This window comes from Vicugna pacos, chromosome 30 (genome assembly GCF_048564905.1).
Source record: "Vicugna pacos chromosome 30, VicPac4, whole genome shotgun sequence".
NCBI classification, from domain to species: Eukaryota; Metazoa; Chordata; class Mammalia; order Artiodactyla; family Camelidae; genus Vicugna; species Vicugna pacos.
In genome coordinates, this window is record NC_133016.1 from 16,275,271 (window position 1) to 16,301,278 (window position 26,008).

The 26,008-nt window shown below is 39.3% G+C and overlaps 1 long non-coding RNA gene across 3 annotated transcripts in view; it reads left to right on the plus strand.

The window, feature by feature from the left end:
• LOC107033654 (uncharacterized) overlaps positions 1-26,008 on the plus strand; it is a 347,930-nt gene that overhangs the window by 288,089 nt on the left and 33,833 nt on the right. The window contains exon 4 of one of the 3 annotated variants that reach the window (XR_012065715.1): positions 22,437-22,517. The exons of the other annotated variants lie outside the window; for them this stretch is intronic. This is a non-coding gene — a long non-coding RNA (uncharacterized lncRNA). The remainder of the gene's footprint in view (positions 1-22,436; positions 22,518-26,008) is intronic. 3 annotated transcript variants of the gene reach the window in all.

Here is a 26,008-nt window from a genome sequence, read left to right on the forward strand (position 1 = left end):
AGATGTGAGAAAGAGAGATATATGTAATGGAATATTACTCAGCCATGAAAAAGAAGGAACTAATGCCATAGGAATCTGGTCCTGAAAGGAGGTTGCCAAGGTAAAATTAAATAGTTCAGACTACCTTTCAAAGCAAATTTAGCAGGACTCCTTCATACTTAAGCGATGTGCATAGGCAAATGCCACACACAGTGACAAGCTACTAATGTCCTTCTATAACCAAAAAGTTTCAGGTAATTTGTAGGTAGTGAAATTTAGTGAGTAAAATTTTATTTTTCCTAAATCCATGCACAGTATCATTGTAAGGTCAAAACTGGCTGTGGGTAAAAAATGGCATAATGTCACTCAACCTAAGAGTGAGGTTCCCTCCCAATGTTAAAGATAGTTAATAAATCAACACACGACTTTTAGGTTATAATGTTAAAGTGGATAGAATGATCTTACAGGACAATTAAACACTTCACTTATTTGGCATAAAGTACTTGTTCTGTCTTCCAGATTTTAACGCCCCATGTCTATATTAGTTTCTGTTGTGCATTTCAACAAATGGTCTCAGGAGAGTTTCAGGGGAGTTTAAGGAAGTAATAGGCTAAAGTTATAGATCCTTTCTGTGGGTCAGGTTGGTCTGCAATTTGTAATTTCCCATGAGAAATGTGAAGTTTCTTATCAAGGCCAGAGAGGCCAGAAATATCCATTTATCTCAGAGGGTCGAACAAGCTAAATAGAAAAGCAGCAGCACATAAAATTTCTGTAGCCTTACATTTTAAGCTAAATGTGGTGTGTGTGTGTGTGTGTTTGTTCTTTGGATTCCCAGGCTACTCAAGAGAATTGGGTAGTAGTCAGCTCAGCCACAGGAAAAAGAAATAATGTCAGAATACTCTAACCTTCTTTTGTGATGGAGTGACCAGTTTTGTGGGTGGAAAAGGCAAAAGGTGTAATATATCCTTCCTCAGGAAGGCTTGACTTTGCTCCCCAAGATATGCTCATAAAGAAGCCAGAAGAAGTACTGTTGTTTATTTCTGTCGGATGTCAGATGTGTGGAGGTCCAAGAGACTGTTTATCAGTGATTCAGAGTCAGTACACCAGAGCCCACTGAGAAGCTCAGTTCTCTTAAGTTTGGACAAAGTTCAAAATTTAGATGGAACAATGGCACATCATACTTCTTCAGAATTCAGGATGATTTGCTGATGACTTGGCAAAATGATTGACCTGAGACACGTTTGATGAAAACTGAGTAGAATGAATTGTTATTTTTTGAAATAATTGCTGTGCAAAGCGGGAGGGAAGCAGTTATTATAGGGAGGAACATGGAGAGGAATCTAGATTGCTTTTATGAGTTGAATTGTTGCCCTCAAAAGGTAAGCTGATGTCCTAAACCCCAGTACCTGTGACTGTGACCTTATTTGGATACAGCAGATATCATCAAGTTAAGGTCGTTAGAGTGGGCCCTCATCTTTGTGACTGTTGTCCTTATAAGAAGAGGAAAAGGCCATGTGAAGACAGAGACACACAGGGAGAAAACCAAGTATGATGGGGGGATTGGAGTGATGCAGCTGTAAGCCAAAGAAAGTCAAGGATTGTTGGCCACCAACTGAAGCTAGGACGAGGCGAGGAAGGGTTCTACCCGAGTCTCAGAGGGAGCGTGGCCCTGCTGCAGCTTGTCTTCCGACTCCTGGCCTCCAGAATTGGTGGAGAATAGCCTCTATCGCTGTGAGTGACCCGGCACGTGGAGCTTTGTTACAGCAGCTCTGGGACATTAATACAGAGCCCAACAGCGGATACTCCCGCGGAGGAAGTCGCGGCTCTGAGGGCACCGTGGCACCGCGCAGACAGCGGGGCTCTGGGTCGTCCAGGAGCAGTCACTGTGCCAGCAGGCAGGTGCTTCCCCTCACCTGGGCCTTCCTTTCCTGAGCGTCACGGAGGACAGATGTTGTTGTCAAATAGAATTAGATCAGGCTCCCCCGAATAGTAGCCCGCCAGGCATGTCTTTCCACGGTGGGGGGTGGGGGGTGTTTTTATAAAATTTTGCACATTTAAGGGATTTCACAGGCCTCTGTCAGCCCAGCGCGTGGTCCCCTGTTTAGATCTCCTGCTTTAAACAAAGCTGCCTCTCTCTAAAAGCAAGTGGCTTTAGGATGACTCCTCTGGCGTCTCACCATGGCAGTGACGACAGCTTCAGTCAGCCAGCAAGCGAAAGAAAAGCAGCAAAGCCCTTAATGTGTGCGACCTTCTGCCCTCTGCTCTCCAGCTGCCCACCTGCCCTCCAGGTTCCTGCCCAGCGTCTGCCTCTTCTGTAAGGCTTCTCCTTGGCTGTCCTCTTCTAGGGTCCTCTCCCCAACAGCTGTCATCAGAGCTTCACGGTGTAATAATACATCGTCACTGGTATCTTCAGTGATGGTTCAGTGTTTTCCGTACCCTCACACACAGATTATAAACTAGTGCTACTGGTTTGGAAATAATGAAAAAAAAATGGTGAAGACTCCTCACCAGCACAGTCATTCACCATGGGAACCACAGCTGAGGATTTTAATTCCAGCCTCAGTTTTCCTAAACGTCACCCCTGGGAGGTGGTAGTAAATATTTCCTTCCATGCTCTGGAATGAGGAGTCAAGTGCAGAGAGAGGGATGTAGACAAGAAAGGAAGGAGAGAAAGAGAAGAGTGAGCTTGTCTGTTGTGATGAGTTATTATCTGTAACCCCTGAAACAAGACGTGGTATAATTTTATTAGGGAAACAGGAAGGTTATAAATAATGGCCTCACCATTATTCGTTTACCATTTGGAGACAGGTTTCTGGATGGACATCACGCCTGAGCTTTAACAGCAGGCTTGATAACTATCCGTGTGGACAAGGAGGACACAGGCCTCAGCCCTGAAGTCCTTCCAAACCACCACTGCATCAGAAAAATCATTACACCCTCGAAAGTCACAAAGCCAAAACAAAAATCACAAAGATTGAGCAGATAATTCCACGGAGGCCTATTCAGAGCACCTTCCTCAGTTACAGTCGGTTTTCTTCCACACTGTGTTTATTCCTCTGTCAGATATTTATAGTCCTAATACCAAAAGTCCATTGCACATCAGCCATTGATACAGTAACATAAAGCAGATTTATGTATTCGCCTTGTCTAACACTCTATTGGGAAGAGGAGGCATTGCTCAATCTAATAGCCTCCTTTCTTAAGAGAGATTCATTTTAAAATGTTGTCTTATAAATACGAAATGGGTTGAGACCCGTGTGCTCCAAATATTTTAAGGGATTTATGTTTGCATTTAACTGTCCTTTTAATCAAACTTCAATGCATTGCTAACACTGCAGAGATTTCAGGGAGAAAATACTACTTGCTGTTTTGAAGTTGGACGTTTCCTAGTAGGAAGGAAAGCCACCGAGTTCTAGAAGAGGAAATTATGCACATGTTGTCAGACTCATGGTTATTTATAGAAGCTATTCCTGTATTTAATCATGGCTGTGGATTAAAAAAAGAAAATGTTTCCTATTTCCTTTTCTTGAATAATTTCTTTATGAAAATGTTCCAAAGTTATATGTCTATATTTTTTGTGGTGTTAAAAAAAGGTAATATCTCTGCTCTCTATATGCACAAATTTTCATTTTAATTTGTTATATTTCAGTTTCTAGATACACATTAATATTTCAGTTTCTTCAAGGCTATGCCTTGAAAGATTAGAATACCGGGAATTCATAGAAATGGACGTTGCTCTGTTGACTTTCCGTCCCTCTGGAAGTGGTCGTACCAGCTGACTTTCCCACAGTGCACTGGGGTTCCCTTCTCTCTACATCCTCACCAGCGTTGGTTGTTGCTCATCTTCTGGCAGTGGCCATCCTTACAGGTGTGAGGTAGTATCTCACGGTGGTTTCCATTTTCATGTCCCTGATGATTAGTAATGTTGACCACTTTTTCATGTACATGTTGACCATTTATATGTCTTCTTTGGAAAAATGACCAGGTTCTTTGCCCATTGTTTAACTGGATTATTTGTTCTGTTTTGATTTTTTTGCTATTGAGGTGTATACATTCTTTGTACATATTGGATATTGACCTCTTTTCTGATAGGTGGTTTGCACATACTTGCTCCTATTCTGCAGGGTACCTTTTCATGCTGTTGATGGCTTCCTTTCCTAAGCAGAAGATGTTTAATTTGAGCTTATCCCACTTTTTAAAAGATTTTTTTGCTCTTGTTCCCTTTTTGTTTTGGGTGTCAAAACAAAAACATTACTGCCAAACCAGTGTCCGGAAGTTTACTGTCTATATTTTGTTGTCGAAGTTTAAAATTTTTTATGTCTTAAATATAAGCCCTTTAACCCATTTTGAGTTGTTAGTGTATAATGTAAGAGAGGGGTCCAGTTTTATTCTTTTGCATGTGGCAGTCCAGTTTCCCCAGCCCATTTATTAAAGAGAACCAATTAATACCTATAACATCTACTCTTCTTCATTCACCCTCTTCTTTTTCTTTTGTGGTTCTAGACACTCCATGAAAGGGATTTTTGATGAAGATAGCTGTCTATTTCATTTAAAATGAATTCTCGGCTACTGGTAGTTCTTAAACCCATTCCTAATAATTCATCAAGCAGTCATCACCATCTTTTCCCTTTCTTTACTCTCCCATCACCACCCCCATTGGAACTGACTGCAAACTATATTACCCCATTCAGAGAATCAATAATTATTTCTACACAGTGGCCCCAGTGATCTCAAAACATTAAGAACATTTAAAATATGCATGTGACTTCTCCAAACACTGGTAACACCGTGCTGTTGAGCTACTGGAAAAAAACTGTTTTGAAGTATAGCTGATGTAAAATGTTATATTAGTTTCAGGTGTACAACGTAGCGATTTGGTATTTTTATAGATTACATAATCATACAAAGTTATCACAGTATCATTGACTATATTCCCGTGCTGTACATTACATCCCTGTACATTTATTTTATATTTGGTAGTTTGCACCTTGTAATCTTCTCCATCCGCTTCACCCATCCCTCCACCTCCCTCCCCTCTGGTAACCACTAGTTTGTTCTCTGTATCTATGAGACTGTTTCTGTTTTGTTATATTTGTTTGTTTTATTTTTTCAGATTCCTACTGAAAGTTTCTGGGTAAAGAGTTGAAAAGTTAAAAATGGTGTTGGGTTCAGTTGACTATCTAAAGGGTAAACCCTAGGTTACTTATCTGAAAACAACTATTCTTTGAGATTTACAGAGTAAAGAAGTATAAGTTAACATTTTTTTTTTTTTGCTGTGAGACAAAGAGAGAGAAAATGAAGACTTTTCAAGCCCTCAGTCAATGACTAAAGCCTTGTGAGTACAATAAAGTACAGTGTCTAAAGTGGAGCTTTTTATAGGGTATTTTAATAATTTAGAACTGGTTTTTGATGTATACATGAAGCAGAAAGACCAGATAAATTATAATATGCAAACCGTAAGCTTCAAATTAAATGGAAGAACACATAACAAAACATTTCTTAAAAAATCTATTATGCTTGTTTATAGTATTATATGTTCCTAAATGTATAAAAATATAATAGCTAATAAATACAATAATGTGCACAATCAAAATCGACTTAATTCAGTATTCTCTTTAGGAGTAATAAATCTTATTTGCTGAGTAGCTCATGAAATTTTATATACAAGTTCAGAAGGGTTTAGGTTCTGTTAAAAAATAAACAAGCCAAACAGACACGAATACTTCTGATGTTTAGTGTGACGACATGGCCTGCGGAGTGCCTGTGTGGCCAGGCCAGCGGCGGCAAGACAGATACCAGGGCTGGGCTTTTTAAGGAAGAAGTTTGGGAACCAAGAGAATTAAGTGGAAGCCAGGAGAACAGGAAGTGTCTACCTGCTAAAACGGATTCTCTAGAATAAATACTAGGAGGAGACCAACCAAAGAAATGGGAAAGCCTGTTCTGTGGGCCCAGTGAGGCAGCGGTTAGAAGCTGTGGTGTCAGTTCATTCAGCCCTTCTTCCTGGGGTGTTTTTTCTCTCAGTCCTCAATCAGCCCCTTCAGCCAACTGAAGTCCTGCTGGGACCATGCAGCCCTTCCTGCATGGAAGCCCATGACTTTGGTGAACCTCTTCTTCCACAAAAAAATGTTAAAAATTATACTTCATGAATGCATCTTCTGTGTTTTCATAGATTCTGTATTCATCTGTTCAGCATCAGTTCATCACAGAGCCAACATTCTATTAACTATCTTCTCTAATTTTCTGTATTTTTTCTTTTCCTTTCTTTCTTTTGATATATATATATATATATATATATATATATATATGTACAGTTTACAATGTTGTGTCAGCTTCTGGTGTACAGCATAGTGTTTCAGTCATACATGAACATATATATGTTCATTTTCATAGTCTTTTTCACCATAAGTTGCTACAAGATACTGAATATGGTTCCCTGTGCTGTACAGTATGGACTTGTTGTGTATTTTATATATATTAGTATCTGCAAATCTCGAACTCCCAATTTATCCATTCCCACCCCCTTCCTCCCAATAACCATAAGCTGGTTTTCTGTGCCTATGAGTCTGTTTCTGTTTTGTAAATAAGTTTGTCTTTTCTTTTTTTTTTTAGATTCCACATATGAGTGTTATCATACGATATTTTTCTTTCTCTTTCTGGCTTACTTCTTGATGATCTGGCATTTGGGAGCCTTACAGACCCAGGGAGAGACTGCTCCTCCCAGGGCTCCTAGAAATAATAACTTGTCCAGAGAGCTTGCCTTTCAAATGCAGACCAGTCAGTTCTGAGTCTATACACCCAGCCACCTCCTTACCTGACTCTCACACACCAAGACAATATTTCCCTTTTCCTCCATCATCTCAGGGCCAGGTATCAGGCAATCAGAGACCACTCTTATGGCCCAAAGCCTGTAGGATTATTCAGACTAGCCAGTCCTGAACTGTTCACTCTACCTTGACCTGCCTTCCCCACAGAAAGCCCGGTGAAGGCTCTAGCCTAGAACTTGGCCTTGCTCCTTTCTGCTTCCTGTCCAACACTCCAGCACGGGTGCTTTCCCTGTGGTCTTGCATGGTACACAGTGACCCTTCTCTGGGACCTGTGAGCATAATCAGTTTTTTCCAAGCCTCATCCTCATTCCCTTTTGTGACCACATTGTCTTTACATTATCATATTCAACATTTACATTCTTAGAACACTGAATTGGCATAAAGGAAAATGTATTGATATTAAACATTAAAATTTTATCTCCAAAAAGTTTCTTTTTTCTGATATTAAAAGAAATTTAAAAGTTTTGTAGGCTTCTAAGACTATCATGGGTCCTTGACGCTGGGTCTACAATGCCTAGTAGATACGTTGGCCTGCAGCCCGGGTCTGTCTGCCTGCTCTGGCTCACAACTTTGTGAGCTCCTGAAAAACTGAGTTAGAAATAGACAACAGCCAGTCCAAATATAATAAGAGGAACTCTGACCCTCCTTCACAGGAAGCAGCAACCTTCACAGGAAGCCGCTGCAGCCTCTTCAGCAATTGGCCCAGAATGGTCAGGACTTGGTCGATGACTGTCAGCTTCCCTGTTTTTTTGCCCTCGCTTTTAATTTCAAACCAACCAGAGAAAGCTAAATGTGTTCCCAAAACCAGTCATATAGGACGCCCCACTTCCAGTTAGTCTGCTTCCAACAGCTCCAGCACGGCCATGCCGAGGACCTCAACCACAGGATGTGTAAAACCTCCTCTTTTTTCCACTAAAAGCTTTCCCACTGCTTTGCCTGCCTTTGAGTTTCTGTCAGACACAAGTGATGGGGGGGATGGCCTCTTGCTCTTGCAAGCTCTGAATAAACAGCCTCTGTGTGTTCTCATGTGAGTGGTCTCTGTTTATTTCCACACATCTCATTTTTCTTGGGGTTTTTAGTTAGGATGCTTCCTTCTCACTCAAAGCCGTCTTGTCTTCTAAGGAAAGGGTTCGTTGTGCTTTCCAGGATAACAAGCAGATAACCTGATGAGTTAATCTACACACATAATAAAAATACAAGTTTCATGACTGCCTTTGCCACTTTCTCAGATGTAATGCTTATATCAAAACCAGAAGCTCTTGGATCACCTTTTCTAAACTTTTCTTTATCCCAAGGAAATATGAATAAAAAAGGGAATAGAGTTAAATGCAGACCGGCAGCAGCACCAGCAGCACCCAGAGTCGTGTTAGAAAAGCACGTTTGGGGGCCCCACCCCAGACCTATTCCAGTGATCCTGGCATCTGAAGTCGGAGAACCATTGCTCTCAACCATGCTGCCATTGGATAAGTTCTTGAAATTCTTGACTGAACCTTACTTTCTTCATATACAAAATGTAGTTATGAATTCTCTGCTCCCAATTTTAAAGGATTGTTGTGAGGATCAAGTTATTAATGTACTTGAAAACATGTTTTCAAGATGCATTCCCTGAAGAGAGAAAAGATGAACTCTACTGTATAATGCTTGAAAAGTCCTTAAGTAAGGAGTGGTGGACAGACTTTAAGGTGGGCCCCGTGATCTTCATTTCCTGGTATTCATGCTCTTGTATAATCCTAGTTTACTTCTAGATAATTCATAATAATTAGTCTTGATCATTCATGACCGAATGAAGAAATAACAGTGGAAATGAGAAAATACCTGGTATTGAATTATAATGACAATACTATATATTGAAACTTGTAGGATGTAGCAAAAGCCAAGCATACAGAGAATTTTTCATGTAAATGCAGATAATAAAGGGAAAAAAAAGCCAGAGATCAATGATTTAATTTTTTAACTCAGTAAGGTAGAAAAGTAACAGAACTGATAGAAAAGAGAAGACAAAAATAAAATAAATAAGAACAGATGTTAATAATATAGAAAACGAACCTTACATAAACAAAGCTGAAAATGAACACTTGAGGGGACAAAAAAGCCAAACGAATAATATCCATAAATGCTTAGATGAAAAAAAGAGAAAAAAAAATCAATAGCACTAATGAAAAAGAGGCTATAGTACCAATTCATTGGGCATTAAAGATGATAAAATATTTTAAGTAAATTTGAATATTTAGAGGAAATGAGCAGATTAAAATGAAAACCCACAACTTAACCAAAACTGAAACTGGAAGAAATAAAAATTTATGTAATCTTTTGGTTGTTAAAGGAATTGACTCTGTAGTTTAAAAACAGCATAAAGTGGCTTCATTAGTGACAACTTAATACAGACTCTTCCAGGAAATGGGAAAAAGGGGCATAACTCCTAACTCCTTTTAACCTAGTAGAACTAGAGACACAAGACTTGAAAAAATATTTCACAAAAGAGGATATCAAAATGTCTAATAAATATTTGAAAAAGGCCTCAAATCATTAATAATAAAAATATGAAGAAAAGCCACAATGATATAATTTGATGAGGACATAAAGAATTTAGAACTCTTACAAATAGCTTGTAGAAGGACAACTTTGAAAACTCTTGTGCATTATTTAGTGCCCAGAAGTTGAACAGTTGCGTATTCAGTGATCTGTTACTTTTACCCTGGATATAAACAGGTACAGAAACGTGTGTACATACATACCAAGAGTTGTGTCTTAAAATGTTCATAGCTGTATTATTCATGATACCTCCAAACTAGAAGCCGAATACATACCAGTAGTAGAATTGGATATTATTGAACAATTAAATAAAGAGCTACAGCCGTATGGTACAGCATGGATGAATACCACAAAATGAGTGAGAGGCTGGATATAAAATACTACTACTGCATGATTCCATCATATACAAGTTTTGTTGTTTTTTTTTTAAGTGGAAGTAATCAACAATATCAAAAAACTACATAGTGATTACCTCTGGAAAGAAAGGAAAGGTATAGTGATCGGGAATAGGCACAGAGAGGCTTCTGGGGTGCTGATAACGAAATTTTGACCCTCACAATGGTTACAAATAGGTGTTCTAATAATTAATTGTTATGTGCTTATGATTTGTGTACTTTCTCTCTGATGACATTCTGCAATAAAGTATTTTAAAATTAAAAATAGTAAACATATTAACAGAGAGCAATGATTATCAGATATTAGAGCAGAACTTCTAGCATAGAAGACTTAGATCAAAAGACGTTGATACGATGAAAGAAACTTAGAGCAAACAGAGCCAATGCAGTGAACAGAAGAAAATGTCAAAACAAACAGACAAACAAACAAACAACTCAGTATGTTGGGAAACAAAGTAGTATACAGCATTCACAAAATCAAAAGTCTAAGAAGTGAACTTTCAGAAATTGAAAAGATATTTTGCAACTTGAAAAGTCCTAGCAGGAAACTAAAACAGATGAACAAAAAAAAAAACAAAACAAAAAGTGGAAGATGAGTTTGAGAAAATATCTTCAAAATTAGAACAAACAAGAAGCTGAAGAGAATGATAAAGATAAGCCAGTTTTTTTCTGTGATATTTATTAACGTACAAGTTGAACTTTGACTATTTTGAGTCTCTTATTTTGAGAGTCGATGGTTTTTCCCTTCTTGTAAAGCAGGAAAAGTAATATGGAGAGACATTAATTATAACCAGCCAAATAGTAACTACAGGAATTTGGGAAAGTTTTTACCAATCCACACTTCTTCATTGAGCTCTGTCTTCACTGTCTATAGCAGTGTTTTCTAAACTTTTCCAAGTATGGATTTTAAAATTTTACTCTTCCTTATTTGATGTACTAAAATTTGTGAATACCCAGTATTTACTCCTTAAAAAACTGCAAAATCTATTTAAGTTCATGTATAGTTGTTCAAAGAGCTTCTGGTGAGTCATTATTCAAAAATACTTATGGTAGTAAGGCGTAAATGTTAGGAGCAAGAGTATAAAATCATATGTAAATACAAATAACTTAAAAAAGGATAGCCAGGCCTCAGTTATTTCATCTGTAAAATGGGGACATTCTGACTCATGGCATCACTGCAAATATTCCATGACATAGCACCATGTCTGGCATTTAGTAAGTGTTAGCGGTTATTAATATCACCATATCATCATTATTTTATATTGAATCAAGCTGATACAATTTTATGCCAAAACAAACAAAAAAAGGCTAATAGTTTATTTATCTGACAGGGCTTCTTTGGGTGTCTGCTCAATTTCTGCTCTGTTTTTTCAAAAAATGAAAATAGATTCACTAACCCATCTTACCCATTTTGTAAATCACTACTAGTCTGAAATAACTCAGTTTGGAAATCCCCTGCTGAATTAAGGAAGTCTTAAGATCTACTTTTATATTTATGACTAATGGAATTATATCTGAACAGTTCCTCTCTCTTTTATTATTCCATTTAAACCAAATACAACACACCTATAAAGCTGAAATTAAACATAATAAGAATCTTAAATAATAATGGTATTATTTAGGTCATGAGTTAAATTATATGTGATTCACATAGATCTCTAGAATCATTTTTCTGGTTCTTAATAGATACATAAAAAGATACACATAAAATAGGAGTAAGTTAATGCATCTGAGATGTGAAGTAGTGTGCCGGGTGTTCTCCGGGGATCCTTATGAGTAATTTCTTAAAGAGATTTCCTTTTCAAAGCTTCCGGGTGGTGGAGGTGGGAAAGGATAGAGGCTTAAATTGCAAACAGACATTTAAATTAGTTATGAAGACAAATGCCTAGATGAGAGAATGATTTAACATGGAAATAAGGTCTTTGAGGAACCATCTTTTCTAGAGATTAAAATGAAGACATCGCCAACCTCTGAAATAGTGTTATTATTAACCCAGCCTTCGGAGTCCTCCAAATATTAACCCAACTCATCCCCTAATATTCTGGATACCACCCCCATATCTTCTCCCATCATTTTGTGCTAAGAAATGGTTCAGAATTCTGGTTTCTGTTACTGGCAGAGGACATCGCCGGAGAACTTTCGGAACACAGTCTTGGAATGGTTCAAGAGCAAAGTCTGACAATTACATGACCAGCCAGCGTCCTAGGGTCCCTCCCACCCAGGCCGTGTCAGGCTAAGCTTTTGTTTTATTCTGTTCGTTTGTTTTGTTTCCATGTAAAAGGAAGCCCTCAGAAGAGGGAAGACCCCTTTGTCGTCTAGATTCCTGTAACTTTGCCATTTTGCCATCTGGTGGATTTCCATCGTAACTGCAACCATTAGACAAATTTTACTAGTGGACAGAGATAAAATTTCATCATAGACTTTGAAAGAGGAAGTCTTGTGGTTTTGGTGAAAGGGAGGCAGACATAGTTCTCTCTCCCTCCTATGTCTACCTGCTTTCTTCTGTTAAGACACTGAAGAACACCTAAGGAGAATCCTAATTAATGTTGACAGCATGTATTAATGATTCTAAGAGTCCTAAAGGAAATCTTAAAAAAACTGAATCAGACAGATGTTACCATATAACTGGATGTTATGCAGACATTGATGTCTGATGTGTGCGTGTGTGTGCAGTAGATATTTTTGCATCACGAAAACGTGGCCTGAGAAAGTGTTCTGGGGCAAATTGAATAATGAGCATAATATCCAGGAATATCTCCTTATGGATCCAAAAATGAATATTCATGTCAGAATGCCTGCTACCTGAGCTAAAACCCTGAGATACTTAGTAAGACACAGACATTATTTCTCAGCAGGGGCTCCTGAAAAGCCTAAATTATGGTTTAAAAAAAAAAGAAAAAGCTTACCTAACCTGGGCCCATGTCTTAGAAATTCATGGATTGAACGATCTTTTGTTTCACCTTATTAACTGCTGTATACCATCATAGAAATGGCCTAGGCCATTTGAATTCATTAAATTAGAAGTCCCCATTATCTCCTGGTGTCTTATAATTTTAAGTTTCTTTTCATGGGGCCTAATGACTAGATAGAGAGTGAAAAATGCAGCTTTGACGCTCCAAATTCTTCTGAGTTCTTCAAAGTAATGCCTTCTTTTAACCTGTGAAGAATCCTGCGTTAACAGGGGCCATCCTTCAATATTTGAACAGGACTGATAATATACCACCTACCATGCCTAAAATTCCACCACTTTTCATTAGTTTGTCTGGGAGGAGGTATACACGCCTGCGTATATGTGTGTCTTGGAGGCAGAGAGGGGAGGGAAGAGTATTGCAGGGAGGGAGGAGAGGAACATTAATTGCTAATTTTTTCTGGAATGTTCAAATGACTGGTTATGACTCTAGAATGCCTTGTGAGCCTGAGGTCACGGATGGTCCCTCCCATTGGCATGTTCAAGTGTTCATACCTACATAGGCTACTGTCAGTCTTTACTTTGGAAAAATACTTTATGCCTGAATTACATTTTTCCTTGATGATGAAGATTGGTCATGTGGTGTTTTGATCAGCGTCATCTTGCTTGTTTTAAGTACAGTTAGTCTTTAATTCTAGAGTCAGTTTATTCCCATCCGCTTGAGGTCAGTTTTGGAATTGTGTAAGGTGAAGCAGCTTATGTCCTGGCTTCAGTCACGGTCATCTGGTCATCAACTTCTTCCACCGGGTGGGGGTTTTTGGATCTGCAAAACATCTCAAAGGGTATGGCTAGAACATTATCTACGGCCCCTAAGGAGGAACTAAAGGTTCTTGTCTTTGTTTACTGGCTAGACTATTATTATTTTGTCTTGTTTGACTGCTTTCCTTTGCTTCTGCATTTTTTCACATCTCTGATTTAATTCATTACTTGGCTTAAAGTTTTTTCTACAGCCAAGAAGCAGGCAGAGGACACGGGGTGGGATGTCTGTCCCGGGAAGGCCCCATAGGGTCCTGCTCGGTTACAAAGCCCCCTATTTCTGTAATTCTCACATCTTGCTCAGTGCCATTTATGGCAGCTGTATGGACTTGAAGTTATTGCTCTAAGATCATTTTATGTATTTGTTAATTTAAATATAAGTGCTATGTGAAGGATGCCTGTCTCATATCGGTCTACTTAACCCTGCTGTCAAAATGCCACCTTGAAATAAAGAGAAATTTGTTCCATTCAGTAAACACCTGCTACCCTTATGTTTAGGACCCAAACCAGTATAATTTTGAAACTGGAAGAAAATACTACTTATCATTACACTGGAGCAACAGGTGTAAATTAAAAATTTCTTAGGAAATCAGAACATATGGTTTCCCACATTCAGTGATTACGATTCTGCTTACACTTCTAATTGGACAGGGAGGTGGGGTAGACGTGCCTTGGGCTACCCATCCAGCTCACATTTCCTTCTGAAAACCACCATTTCCAAATCCTTTCCTGTAACTTATTCTTGGAAAATATTGAGCCATGACCCTTGCCCTTTGCAGCCAAAACTACGAGTAGAGGTGGACTGAACTACAGGTAGATTTGGACCCAAGATGGGTCAGTCAGGTGACTTACTTACGAAGCAATTTAAAGTTGGGATTCAGAGGTCCTGGTTAGAGTCTGTTGGTATTTTAAACAGAAAGGTCATGTAAAGCAAGACAGTGATGACATGTGAATGCAGACACAGGGAATGTTGATCAAGGCAGAGTGATAATTCCACCTGCCCCAGAAAGAGAAGTGGAGACCAAGATTGGATGGTTCGGGGTTTCATGATGTATCTGGGACCTATGATGTATTTGAATATTCATATAATGAATTCTCCTTTTTGCTTATGATGATTTATGTGTTTATTTTGAGATAGTCGCTGAGATAGGTAAACATTTGCTTAAGCTCTCTTTTTATATATCTCCTGTGCATTCCAAAAAAAAGTTGATTAAGCTTTGGTCTCTGCAGTGAATTGGAATGTAAGAAAATTAAAACTACTTATTAAAAGTAAATATGCTTTAGTTTCCTTACGGTCTCTAAAGACCAATTAAAATGCACCTAATTTTTGGAATTGACATATAATTAGCCTTGATGGAAGAAACAGTAGGAGAAATCTGATTTTCTACTTGTTTCATCTTGCTTAAAAGTTTAGCTGGTGTCTGCCTTCAACAGTCAGGAAATACTCACGAGGTAAGAAGGCAGCTGGTGTAGTCTTCTGGGTTCTTTGGCCTCTTATTATTTTTTTTAAGCCTAAATCGCCTATTTCAAGTTTATCAAATCTTCTAAGATTTGCAAACTTTCAGGGAGCTGCAGGTGCAACATTTAAACCAGCCAGATTCTCAAGATTTAAGTAAAAAAGTGAAAGAAATTGAAAAAGGCCACTTGCCAAATTCTACAGGGGGGTGAAAACTGTACACATTGAAGGAAAATGCCCTTCTTTACCGAGACATAGACCATTAGTATCACAGAGAGAGAGAGAGTCTGAATCCAGAGAGCTGGTCACCTGGTGAAGCCAAGGGGACAGATGAGTTTTGTCAAAGTAATATAACACCGTCTCATTCTTGGGGGGATGTCTCGCTACAGTCAGAAAGAAAAGAGAAAGACAGTCAGCCGTGGTAATTTAGTGTTGATTACAAAAAAAATCAACAACTTTGTTATTATTTAATCATTACTGTTACCTTCTGGCATCAACTTAATAATTAAAGAAATTAGAATGATTTATCAATATTGCACCTGATCCTGCCTTAACGAAGACTAGTATGTCAGTGGCTGTCGGTCAGATGATTTTTTTTTGTCTTACTTTACAATTCTAAGCTATACTCCACACGAATTAACTTATCTATCCATGTTACCAAAGGGAATTAAATAATGGAATCTGAGATTAAACTTCAATATTTTGGTCAAATCAGAGGGATATGCCAGTCCTTTAGTTAGAAGTTTATATATCAGGTTGATACCTCCTGAGCATCAGCTGACAGAACTTTGGTTAGAAAGCAAATGTCCCATCAGTCTTCATGAGGTCATATATTCGCATATTTAGAAGAACGTATGAGCATGCTGGATTTAGAAACACTGAGTTTCATAGACTTAAATATTCAACAGATTTTGCAGCTAGTCAATCATTTCTAAAATTTTTTTTTCAATATTTGTTAAGTGAGGGGTTTTGTAAACTGCAGGCCTTGTGTAATGCAATGAACTGAACTAACCTTAAGTTGGATTTTTAAATGTCGATTTTCAAAAAGGAAATTGGATCAGCGTTCAATCCGAGAAACAGAATTATTAGGAGATTTATTGCAGGGCATCGGCTTACATGATTGTGGAGCTGGCTGGGCAAGTTTGAAATCTGTCAGTGAAGCCATCAGGAAAATCCGGCTGGAGTCCCCAGGCACAGCCTGAAACTGCTGTCCACAGGCAGAATTTCTTCCACTCCAGGGAAGCCTCAGCTGAGCTTTTAAGACTTCTCAGGTGACTGAATCATGCTGACCTTTACTTAAAGTTAGCAGATTATAATCACAGCTATAGAGTACCTTCACAGAACACCAAGATCATTGTGTCATTGAATGACTGGGGACTGGCGCCTCACCAGGTTGACATACATCAAAAAGACCACCACAGATTCCTAGACAGTGTGGACCAACCCATAAGGTGAATCTCTCTTTTTCCTGCTCAGTGGCAGTGGTGTCCACTGCTCTGCCTTCCAGCTCACTGATCCGTTCCTCTGCATCATTTTAGTCCACCATCGGTTCCTTCTATTGTATTTTTTATTTCAAAAGTTACTGCATTAACTCTGTTTGGTTGTTCTTTATGTTTTCTAATGCCATTGAAAACTTCTAACTTCGATTCTGTGCATCCATTCTTCTCCCGAGTTCTTTCATCATCCTTATAATTATTGCTCTGGACTCTTTCTCAGGTAGATCGCCTGTCTTCACTTCACTTAGCTCTTCTCCTGGGGTTTTATCTTGTTCCTTCGTCTGAAACGTGTTCCTCTGCCACCTCATTTTGATTAAGTTGCCATTGGTGTTTTTGTGGATGTGGTTGGTTAGTTATGTTTCTCAACCTTGGAGAAGTGGCCTTTGTAGGCGACGTCCCGTGTGTCCCTGGGGTGCACTCGCCCCTCGTCACCTAAGCTGCATACTCCAGGGCTTCCCGCTGAGGGGGCTGCGTGGGTCCTGCTGCTGCGGCGGGCTGACTGTGCGGGCAGTATAGGAGGCTTGGTTGGCCCGTGGTCCCACTGGTGGCCGGGCCCTGCTTTATGCAGACGCTGCAGGCTGCTTTTTAGCGGGGCCTGGTCACGAGGTGGCTGACTGCAGGAACCCAGGACACCCTGGGGGTGCTAGTGCTGGCTCGCTGGTGGGCAGAGTCAGGGTCCAGGAGACTCCAGGGCTGTTGCCCCCATCCAGGGGTGTTAGTGCCGGACTCTTGGCAGGCAGAGCCACGTCCATCTGGCTGACGGCTCAGGGGTCCCAGAGTTGGTGTCAGATTGCTGGTGGCAGAGGGCTGGTTTCTGATACAGTTGGGTATGGGATCTGAGGTGTCCCAAAGCTTGTATTGACCTGTAGTGAGCAGGGCCCGGGCGCAGGTGTTTCCAGGGCAGCGTCTGGCCCAGGCTCATACTGAATTACTGCTTTTGCCCTGGGTCCTGGGACACATGAGATTTTGTGTGTGCCCTTTAAGAGTGAAGTCTCTCTTCCAGAAATGAAGCCCAGCTGGCCTCGAAAGCCAAATGCTCTGGGGACTTGTCTTCCCAGGGCAGGACCCCCCGGCTGGGGAGCCTGATGTGCAGCTTGGAACTCTCACTCCCATAGGAGAACCTCTTCGTTACGATTATTCTCCAGTCTGTGGTCACCCACCGGGGGGTGTGAGACTTGATTATATTGAGAGTCCTCTCCTCCTGCCCACCTCGTTGTGGTTCCTCATGTCTAGAGCTGTAGACAATCACTTCTGGTAGGTTTCAGTCTTTTTCTGTAGATGGTGGTTCTGCAGGTAGTTGTGGCTTTGGGTACCCAGGAGAGGAGGTGAGCCCAGGGTCTCTCTCCTCCGCCATCTTGGCCTGACCCAACCCCTGAGGTCAGTCTCCTGTGTGATCTTATGCTCCTCAGTGATGTACCACCGTTGATTAACTCCTTCGTGAATCAAACATGTGGCAATTCCAAGAGATCAAGTTGAAAGAGACCTTTTTTATTCAACTCTCCATGGAATTTATAAAAAAGAAATGAAGTGTAAGTGATAGAACATTCTCAGAGAAACCTGCTCTCCACTTAAAAAAAAAAAATCCCTGTTTGGCCTTTTTGGTTTGAAAAAAATTCTTTATCTCAGTATTATTCTAATAGCAGGTGATCATTATCCAGCACAAATGTTCTGTTTCATTGACATTATCTCTGAGTGATGATCCGGGGATAAACCTGAGAAAGCGGTCTTACCTACCACTTTTCTCGCTGAGTTTTAGAGACCTTGGAAATTTTATTGGACTATGTCAGACGAAATTAATGAAAGCATCTTCTATTATATCACATTTAAGCCCAGAGAGTTATGATGGGAGAGTAAACTAACTCATGATAAATAGCACGTGCTAAGACGTTAGTCTGAATTTTAAATGGTGGTTTTCTAATAAATTTATCATGGGTTAGTGTTTTATTGGCCAAGAGGGGATAGTATGCTATATATACAAAAAGATGGCATTTCTCTCTGGTGCTAATAAATTGTATTCATTTCGGACAGTCATGTAGCCAAATGACGTGAATTTTTTTGAGTAAATCAGGTCAGTAGATAAAAATGACAACAAACTAGTGCTTGCTGTTTCTGAAACCTGACATCTGACCGACTGCTGCACTGGAGCTTGGGTCTGGCTTCTCAGCCATTGCATGTATTACTTTTCTAATGACTTGAAAGCATAAAATTTTCATTTTTACTCATGTGGATGGCTTGACAAATTTGTACACGCTACATAATTTCTTTCCTAGCTTAGAGCAAATATTAGAATTGCATGTTAGAAATGTTCAGCGCCTCTGCATGTCTGGAAAGGCATTAGATTTCCTTTTTTTTTGTTTTTGTTTTCTTCTCATTCTTCTTATTCCATAATATCACCACAAAACCAACGACAACTTGAGAAGAATATTTGCCACTATGTATTGAATACTTATTATTTACTGCTTACCATGCTGGGGGCTCTGTAAATCAGCTCTTCTCTTCCTTTACAAACATTTCTGTGTAGAGCTTTCCATCTGCTGAGATGAGGAAACTAGGTTTAGGGAAACCAAGTACCTGGCTTCTGAGCACACAGCTTCCTGGCACTGGAGTTGGTTTTGGCGCTGGTGTCTGCCTCCTTCCAACCCCCAAAGCTTCTCTGCCTTCCCATCTGTTGATTTAATTTGTTATTTGAAAATATGTAAACTGTATAATCCAAGCAAATGGTGGTTCCCAAAGCATGAAACTTTAAGTCCTCTTTTCCAGATAGACAACTACTCCTAGAAACGTCTTCATGCGACTTACACAGAAATATCAAGAACCGTTCAGGTCACCATGATCCTCTTTAATTCTGACTCTGTATTTTGAAATTTCAAACCGTTGTGTATTGATATGTAGGAAAATTCATTTAAATTATATAAAATTCACTTTTATACTAAGAATGCCTTTAAAAATCAAACATCTAAGGAAATTAATTGTGCAATTAAGATTGTGGGGCAAATGTTTAGCCTATTTTGTAGGACTGGCTGATTTTAAGCACTTTAGAAGCACCATTAACATGCAAGTAATTGCTGTGCTCCTTTGAAAGTGGTCTGCTTATTATCCAGTCATTAGGCTGATCATGAAAGAATTCTTGACAATTTGTTAACCTTCTTCAAGTTACTATATTTACTTAAAAGTCACTAACCTGTGCTTTTTGAAAATATTATATAACTGCGTTGGTTTTATACTAATCATAATTGTTTCCTTCAAGTGGTTCTAATCAGTGAAGTTTTCTCCTATATTTAGAATACACTTAGGTCATAAGCAGTGGAGCATTTTTTTTCCCTTCAAAATAATCTTATTAGATATCCAGATGGAGCTGAAGTGTTGGACCACATTCAGAAACGACCAGTGGATGGATATTTTGATTAATTTCACTTAGTGACCTAAGGATTTATGATTGTAATGGCCCCTGGAACCACAGGACTACTTAAAAAAGTCATAATCCAATCAATGGTTGTTATTTGGGGGTATTGTCATTACCCTCATGAAACCAAAAGCCCTGAGTCATTTACGGCGTTCATAGTGTGACAGCTTACACCCATCTCAAAAGTCTGAATTAACAGTTTTAAAAACCTTAGTTGGTACATAAGAACCCTCTTGCTTTAAGATCAGATTTTTTTATAGTTTGTTTTTGAAACCTGTCTTGCCATTTCGAAATAGGTATACCTTTCATTACATTGTATCAAAAAGGGTAGAGGCAGAAAGAAAAATGTTATTAGAAGACCAAAAAGTTGTCAGAAAAGTTAGGTAATATTTGTCCCTGGAAGACACAATTTATTCTCTATTTTATAACCTTCAAGAATCCCTCCACAGGCAAGGAGTGGTATCTCCATCACAAGGGCATGGTTTGGGACCTTACTCATGCCCAGATACATTCCAAAATTATGTAGATTCTATACTTGAACTTGTAGAAAGATGGAAACATTGTAAGACACTAGAGCAGGTTTATAATACTGCTGACTGTCAGTTGTCAGTGGGCAGAAACAGTGCCTTGTCAGAAGAATATGGAATTTAATGCCGCGTAGGCACAGAGGACAGAGTAGCTACATAATTCGACTTCATTTTTCTCTAATAGCATAAACTTTCTATTTCCTCCCAAGCTTATATTTTTATGCAGACATTTCCAGAATTACCTAGGTGTGTGTTGTACTCATGGGTGTTCTGTGGGACGGTTGTAATAATACCCTGCTCTGAACTGCACTACAGTGAGATGGAAGAGGAACCACTGTCTTGCACTATGGCCTCTAAGCTTTTGATAACTGCCATTGTCAGTGACTATCTCAACTTCATTTCCTAGGTAAATAACACTGAACTTGTTACTGCTAATTTTCTCTCAACATCTATTAAGTACCCATATTGTGAATTTGTTTTTGACATGAGAGTTAAGGTTGGTTTCCTTTTATGTTTCAGAAATGTGTCTAGGGAAGGTTTGCTCAGGGAAAATACCTGTCATGAGCCATAGAAAAGACAGATGAGTGTGTGCAGCGACTAGAAACTTCTCAGCTATGTCTGAAAAAAAAAATGAAATCAGATTGCCTGTCTGTACATGAAAACTATTGTTTAAAGTCCACAAAACAAAAAACCCCAGTATTTTTAGTCATTGTACTGACTTTTTAAAAAAAGAAATTACATAAATTAACTGGTTTTCTGTTGTTCCTAATTCCACTATTCCTCATTCAGCTATTACGCATCTTGGGAGGGGTGACAGCAGCGTTTTCTTCCTTCCTTTGCAGCTAGACGTGTTACAGAAGCAGTTTCTTTTGGGTACAAGTCCCCCTCTCTCTTGAGGATCTGTTCAACCTAGAGTACAGCCATATACCTCACTGAAGCAGATTAAAAATAAATAGGAAATCATATCACTTATACATGAAATCTAAAAAAAAAAAAACGATACCGATGAACTTATTTACAAACTAGAAATAGACTCACAGACAGAAAACAAACTACAGTTACCAAAGGGGAAAAGGGTTGGGGGGAAGGATAAATGAGGAGTTTGGGACTAACATATACACACTTCTATATATAAAATAGGTAAACAGTAAGGACCTATGGTATAGCACCGTGAACTATATTCAATACCTTATCATAATCTGTAATGGAAAAGAATCTGAAAAATAATAGATACGTACGTATATGTGTAACTGAATCACTTTGCTGTGCACCTGAAACTAACACATTGTAAATCAACTATATTTCAATAAAAATAAATAAATCTAAAAAAATACACTAATTTAAAAGAAGTAGTAGAAAAAATAATCTTATCTTCTTGACATTTTTCGTGCTGTTGGAAAAGTCCCTAAGACTAGAATTCTAGAAACCACCATGTGCACATACCAACTTCCATAATGGAGGCGTTTTTTTCTCTCTGAAGGCATAATTGTCGTTTTCATAGAAAAATCATATCTGGATTCATGAATTGCTAATTACACCGCCCAATTTAGGGCAATAACTTGAATTCAGTTTCTAACAAAAACCATATTGAATAATGGCTGCCGAGCTGTTAGAAGCACAGCGGTTCTTTGGGTTCAAATGTGTCCTATTAGTGCTTGTGAGTGACCGCTCTGATGACTGCCCAGCAGACCTCCTGGTCACATCCACCCACGGCGCGCCTGTGGTCAGCGTCACTGGGGGACCTAGCAGCCTTTTCCTCGGCTACATGGCCACGGGAAGGTCAAGTAGCGCTGTGCCAACAGTTAACGGGGGATTTACTGGAGCCCTCTGCTCTCTTGCTCTGCTTCCTGGCCCCGGCCGAGCCCTCTCCCCCTCCACACCTTAAATGTGACTCCACAGAGAAGTTCTGCCCGAGCAGTTTCGCACATGTCCACGTAACAGACGGCTGGAGGCGGGAGCACAGTCGTTCAGAAACCACAATGTGGGGTGCTTGTGTGAAGGGCTAGGAGGGGGCCCATAAAGCCAGCAGATCAGAATGAGTCAGCTGCTGTGAGGAGAGTGGTTGAAGTAGCTTTAATGACTTCTTTTTGCTTAACTAAGGGCTAGAAGACTGAACTTCTATGAACAAGCACCATATAGAAGAATGGAAGAAAAAACGAAGTTCTTCAGAAGTATGAAATGGTGCGTTGCTAATAACAATAACGTATCGACGATGTGTATAGCATTTTATGGCTTAGAAAATGTTTTGTATTTTTTAAAAGAGATTCTTGCATAAACGCATGAGGAGAGCAGGGCTTACTGGCCACATCTGATGGAGAAGGGAGGTGCATTAAGTGACTTGCCTAAGCTAGTGAATGAAACATCGGGGACCCAAACATAATGCTTCTGGCGTGCCTATTGCTACGATGGCTATTACTGCTAAGACTCCGACAGTATTCCTGCTGCCTGATACGGTGCTTCACACAGAGAAGCTGTTCGAGAAATACTTAAGTGAATAAACGAACTGCCAGCAATTTCAAAATACTTTATTTCCATCTTTAGCCGAACAGCATTCTGATATAGGAAACCCTGGTGAGATAAACCAAGCTTTCTTCGTGTCATATGGATGAGTCTGACGGTAGAAATTTAGCAAAATCTCGTCATATGAAGACATTTCTCAAGTACCCATCGTAAGAAAAACCAAAAAAACAAAAACCACACATTTACAAGATGAGAAGTGTATAAACAAAGCTGCCCCTATGTCTTGTCATGTTCTCTTTAAGCCAAGTCTAAACCCAGCCCTGAAAATTCACCAAATTGGCAAATAATGATGTGTTTCAGTGTTTCTTTCCTCTGTGTGTGAGAAAAAGCTATGCTTAATACAGAACTCATTTTACAGTTCTCAGCTTCCATAGAGTACTCCCTGCAAAGCCCTCTTTGACTTTGTAAAGTCAGGGCCCAAACCCAGCAAACAGAAACTCCATGCATTCAGAACAGTCAGTTTCAGGTAACCAGGCACCTCCAGGACGCACAGTGAATAATCCGAAATGAATTCCCCAAAGGATGCTGATCTGTGAAACTGCTCACGGGATTAGAGGAGTGAATACAGCCCTTTGGCGGGAGCCTACGGGCCACGATTGGAAAATCCTGAAATGAAACTCTTCCTCTCCTGGTACTTACCCTTCAAATGTTGAAGAAGAATCCACGAACACAAAGCATCAATACATTTTTATATTTTTCATGATGGATAATGCTAATTTGGAATGAGATTTGGAGGTTATTCACACTCTGGGGAATAGCCGATGCCTAAAACAGGGGAACTTATGGGAAAAACAAACAGAAATCTTCAGGACAAGTGTCTCTGGATATGCGAGACTCTTCAGTCACATTGATGATGCAGAAAAAACTTTCTAAATAGAAACATTTTCTGCGCAGAGATTTTACGTGACACGCGTAGTTCCACACATTAAAATATATATATTTCTACAATTTCTTTCTCATTTCTTTTCACCATTTATTTTGGTATTTTTATGATATAAATTAGACTTTGATACATAGAACGCTGAAATAGACAGTGTTGATTTTTCTTAATCCAGAATATTTTCTTCTAGAAAGAGCATTTTTTTTCCTAGAAAGAGCATCTTGTAGAGCACGTCTCTCTCTCTCCATCCGCACTCCTGCTTCCTCCCTTCCTCATGTCCCACCTGCCCCAGCGGTGCTGTTGGTCGTAGCTGTTAAGCCCTGGGTCTCCCTAGGCACAGGAGTGGCCGCTTGGTCCAGACTGGGCCAATCATCTTATTCCATCTACCTGCTCATAGTGCTGGGTCCAAGCAATGGCACATTCCCCAGAGGAGGTCGAGGAGCTCTTCCCAGGCATTGTGTGAACTGGAGCTGGTGCGAGGCTGGGAGGGTCCGGTCCAGCACCAGCTGCAGACGTGTTCTGTTCTTGGTGGAACAACTGATCTGAGGGAGCACTTTTTGCACCAGTGACCCTGGTTTGCACACGTGCTTTCTGATGTTCTTGAAGTTTGACTACGTGAACCAATACCTTTCTCATTATTGCTCAAGTTCAGTTTTGATTCCTCCATCGGCTCCATTAGACTGTTAGAAGCCTAGTGTTCAAGTCAGACCTCCTTGGACACTTGTGAAGATTGGTCTAGAATTGCTGAGGGTCACTTCCAACTCACTCAATTTTATTGGCCTTTAAATCTCATGTTTTGAGGATTAGGATTTACCTTTCTCTTTTCTTACCTTCAGATTTGGGATGATAAAATTATCGTGTAATTCTACACTAAGGCGCAGTGCTCATCAATAGCAGAAGGAAGAAGTCTGAAGGATGTTTTAAAAGTGTAGAATGAGTGAGTATTCTGTGCCCTGAGCACTTTCGAAGATGTTCAAGAGTAACTGGCAAATAGGTTCCACTTTCCAGCTGGTTATACATGCAGAAAGTGATGTTCGGGCACTCTGCTTTTAGTGGCTTAGACTCTGAAGTTCATAGGTGTTCAAAGTCATTACCTGAAATAATCTCTCTAATTCATGTTTTTATCTGGTAGTAACATAAAAATACAAGCTCGCAGGGAAGGAAACAGATGTAACGGGGGCATATCCATAAATACGTAAGTTTATAGTTCATACCTGTAGCATAGTCTTAGCTAATATTCTTTAAACAACATTATCTCTATTTAATTAAATACTTATATGAACAGACATCTGTAGAAAGGATTAACGTAAGATCTTCTCTTATATGAGAAATCTTCAGGTGATTTCCAGAACCCTCTATTTTTATTCTAGACCTGATTTCATTATAACCTGAAGAAAACCATAGGTTGATACTTTATCTTTACTTAACATGTGAAAATTAATATTCCCTTGGTGATTGATGTACCTCCAGAGGTACAAAACAAGAGTTGAAGACCAAGGAGCAGATTGGATAGCAGCCACTTCAAAAACTAGACTAGAACAATAACATATGTTATTATATATACAGTAATAATAATGAAGAACAATAATATTGACTATGCTTTTTCTCAGGACTTGGAACTTCTTAGAAAAATACTCTGGTGTACTTAAAATTTTGAAATGCAGTTATAGGTAGAGAAGATGCAGGAATCAAACTGGGTTGTTACCTAAACACATAATTTTGGAGTCTAACACATTCTTTGGGATTGAAAGAGTCATTAAGAAACCATTTATCTACAAGAAGTATCTGCAAGAAGCACGGAATCCAGGTGGCTATGAAGTTATATTTTAAGGAACACTCAGTGAGGAAGCACAGCCAGCTTGAACTGAGAGTTGTGAATAAGCAGTACAGCGATTTCATCTTAATTCAGTAAACATTTTCCTTCTTGAAACTGAAGCAAAAACTCCAACATATAAATTTCCAAAAGCTCACTTTATAATTTAACATGAATGCAGTGAACTTTACAAAGAAAATAAGATTACTTAAAAAATTTTTAAAGCAGAAGAATTGTGCAAAAATGAGAAGATGCATTTTGGTCCATTTTCCCTTCCTCCTGCATTGGGTAAGAATGTGTCCAGGAATATAAGAAAATGTGTCTACTTGAGACACACAGATAATATGAATAATATTGATGATTTTGTGAAATAATTTGTCTGAATATATAGGTTTGGAGGGCAGTGGCTTAGCAATCAAAATATCTTTGCCATGATAAGAAAAACTTTCCAGTCATATG